Below are 3,853 nucleotides of genomic sequence, written 5' to 3' on the forward strand. Positions count from 1 at the left end.
ATTGGAGTGCACGTGCCTGGGCTGTAGTGATGCTTTTTGGGCTTATCTATGCCCTTAATTTAAGCTACCCCCAAAAGCTCTCCAATACTTTCGAATTCATCCAGAAAGTGATAATGGAGCTGGATGTCAACAATATCTCACAGAGAATTGTGTCCCTGAAAAATCACCTTTTGAAATAAGTGTGTAGTGAGGGCTCTCACGAGACACTTTCTTTACTGTGGAGTGTCCCACAGTATGTAACTTGGCCTGCCTTACTCCTTGTGAGGTGTGTGTGTGTGTGTAACAGTGGCACGTTTGCAGTTAATTAAATTCAACTCAGCTCTTGCACGACTACGCCACCTAGGGTGGGGGAAGACAACCTAGGAGTGAAATTACCCCCCAAATTAGTAAACCAGGACACAGGTTCGGAGCACTCTCAGGCATGAGTCAAGTGTTTATTCTCTTTACATTACAAATACAATAGTCGGCTGGTCAGTAATCAGGTGGATACAAATGTGCAATTATGCAGTGGTGATGCAGAGGGACAAGTAGTAATACGTTACAAAATACAATATGGATGAATTGTATTAAAGACAATATTGCACAAATTCCCTATTAGACACCCACAGACGGGTCGTTATATGGAGCAATATGGCCAATGGCCACACACACGCACCACGCACACATACACACGCACGGCACCTGTGCGAGAGAGAAGGGAGGCTACACTCAGTCATAAGCAACGCCCCAATACGGGGGAGACAGGGCAATGGTGTCACTCTTAAATGGAGAGGGGGCTAGGCTTAGGCTAACCAATAGCAGCACGGTTGAAAAGGGATAGTTAAAGACTAGGGAAAAGGTCACACAAAATAAACACACACAATAAAGTACTCACACAAAATAAAAAGAAAACACACATCTACTACTACACGCAGCAAAATAGTAATAGTCACCCAAGTGCACACAGCAATGGAAAAGTGAGGGAATCCACCACCCGAAGACCGGCGCGCTATGGCAACTCCATACCTATCCAGGGAGGAGAGAAGAGAGAGACACTCAATGGCGAGAATGACACGTACTAATGTATTACACAATTTGCATACACAGTGATGACTAGATGCAACTTAACTTTTGTATAGCAAGAGAGAGGGGAGAACTACACCGCTGTAGGTTGACTGAAGGGGGTGTACACTTGCCTCCGGTGCCGTGCCTAGATGACAATCACACACGCATACAGACGCACAGACACACACGCACTCACAACACACACAGGTAACTAGACCTGCGCAGTGCGCAGCGAGGAGGCTGGCGTCCCAAGAAACGGGCCAGAAAATAAAAATAATAAAACCAAACAAAAGCAGGACAGAGCAGGTGGAGCCAGTCGGAACCGGCGCAGAGTGTGGTGGCAACAAAACAGCAACCTCCGAGGAGTGTAGCCAGCAATCCCACGGCGTCAGAGAGGCACCGCTAACCCGATCATGGATCCGTGGTTCGGAACAATCGCAATTTGGACCACACACTGAGGAAAGTGAGGGTAGATTTAGTGACTAAGGTCATCGTTACCATCGGAGGAACAACATCAACGTAGCATAGACCAGCTTACCATCCACTGACTGCAGTCAGGAACCCAGGTGCCAACCACTGTGGCTACTCCAAGACCGGCATAGGCACCACAAATCAGGCCTGCCACAGGGCACAGATGATGGGGCAACACACCAACCAGAGGTACACACCGGTGCAGTATAGGCAGCGCGAAGTGAACGCCAGTTCACAGCAGAGTGCAGTTCCACGCAAGAATGGCTAGAAGTGGAATGCAGTCACATAATCAGGTCCGTAATTCAGACAATATGGTGATCGGACACATCATAAAGTATGAATATTAAATGCCTACCTGAAGGTACCAAATCTACCGGATAATGATCACGGCTAGCAGCAGCTCACACGCCAGCCGGCGTCCTCTGCCGGCAAAACAACAGCGGGGCGGAAAGAGAGACCCACGTCACGTCCAAAAACTACATTTATCAACATAAAAGTCCTGCCAGTAATGGGCCAGCCAATCACAGACAAAGGACCAAAATCAGTCAGATTGAGGGGTGTAGACCAATCTGTCACATTTACCCCCACCTTTTGTGTCGGCGCCTCGACGACAAACCGATTCAAATCATGGGTTCCCCCACTGCAGGGAATCCCAGGGAACTAACCAACCTAGTCAGGCCTTAGTGTGGCTAAAAGAGAGGGGAAAACGCCAGTGGGCCCAACCTCTGGTACAGAGGGGACCCAGTTGCAATGACGCATGGCGACCCGGCAGTCCAACTGCCGCTATCCAACCAAAGGAGACCCAGCGGTCCAACTACCACCATCCAAATGACGCAAGGCCAACTGACCCAGCCTCTGGTACAGAGGGGACCCAGTGACAAAGCAAGAGATGGGGACCTGGCAGTCTAACCGCCGCTATCCAAATAGTACAATATCAATGGACCCAGCCTCTGGTACAGAGGGGACCCAGTTGCAATGACGCATGACGACCCGGCAGTCCAACTGCCGCTATCCAACTAAAGGAGACCCAGCGGTCCAACTACCACCATCCAAATGACGCAAGGCCAACTGACCCAGCCTCTGGTACAGAGGGGACCCAGTGACAAAGCAAGGGATGGGGACCTGGCAGTCTAACCGCCGCTATCCAAATAGTACAATGCCAGTGGACCCAGCCTCTGGTACAGAGGGGACCCAGTTGCAATGACGCATGGAGACCCGGCAGTCCAACTGCCGCTATCCAACCAAAGGAGACCCGGCAGTCTAGCTGCCGCGATCACAAAATGACACGCCAGTGGACCCAGCCTCTGGTACAGAGGGGAACCAGTGAGCGTAAAACGTGGAGACCCGGCAGCCTAACTGCCGCTATCCACAACACATGACCAGTGAATCCAGCCTCTGGTACAGAGGGGACCCAGTAACAGTAAGACAAGGAGGCCCGGCAGTCTAGCTGCCGCCATCACAAAATGACACGCCAGTGGACCCAGCCTCTGGTACAGAGGGGACCCAGTTGCGTAAAACGTGGAGACCCGGCAGCCTAACTGCCGCTATCCACAACACATGACCAGTGAATCCAGCCTCTGGTACAGAGGGGACCCAGTAACAGTAAGACAAGGAGACCCGGCAGCCTAGCTGCCGCCATCACAATGACACGCCAGTGGACCCAGCCTCTGATACAGAGGGGAACCAGTGAGCGTAAAACGTGGAGACCCGGCAGCCTAACTGCCGCTCTCCAATCCAATGCTATATACAATGCTCCCCCAACCCCGCCGTGCTAGCCGGCCAAAGGTGCTCGCCGCTATCCCATAACCAGGCAATCAAGTCTCGCAGTTGCTGCATTTCCTCCTCCGTCTCAACGATGCCACCAATACCAAAAACAATCCCCTACCTGAGGGCAGACTCGAATGGCTAATGGGAAGTTGCTGCCTTGTTGCCAACCCTACCCCCGGAACCGCACCGGCCCACGCTCCTCGCTCCTGATGAAAGAGAAACAAACAAACAGTCAAATTAACAGCAACACCACTTAATGCACACAACACACTTGCAAAACTCTGCCTTAAGAGTGCTCTCCTGCCGAAATCTACGCCAGTTGTAACAGTGGCACGTTTACAGTTAATTAAATTCAACTCAGCTCTTGCACGACTACGCCACCTAGGGTGGGGGAAGACAACCTAGGAGTAAAATTACCCCCCAAATTAGTAAACCAGGACACAGGTTCGGAGCACTCTCAGGCATGAGTCAAGTGTTTATTCTCTTTACATTACAAATACAATAGTCGGCTGGTCAGTAATCAGGTGGATACAAATGTGCAATTATGCAGTGGTGATGCAGAGGGACAAGT

The 3,853-nt window shown here is 50.9% G+C and overlaps 1 long non-coding RNA gene across 1 annotated transcript; it reads right to left on the minus strand.

Annotated features, from left to right (window-relative positions):
- Nucleotides 1-316: 316 nt before the first annotated feature.
- Nucleotides 317-2,605, minus strand: LOC134442230 (uncharacterized). The gene is made up of 3 exons (XR_010033342.1): nt 1,871-2,605; nt 1,583-1,779; nt 317-1,498 (listed from the first exon to the last, which is right to left on the minus strand). It is a non-coding gene; the product is annotated as an uncharacterized LOC134442230 (long non-coding RNA).
- Nucleotides 2,606-3,853: the final 1,248 nt, after the last annotated feature.

This window comes from Engraulis encrasicolus, unplaced genomic scaffold (genome assembly GCF_034702125.1).
Source record: "Engraulis encrasicolus isolate BLACKSEA-1 unplaced genomic scaffold, IST_EnEncr_1.0 scaffold_130_np1212, whole genome shotgun sequence".
Taxonomy (NCBI): Eukaryota; Metazoa; Chordata; class Actinopteri; order Clupeiformes; family Engraulidae; genus Engraulis; species Engraulis encrasicolus.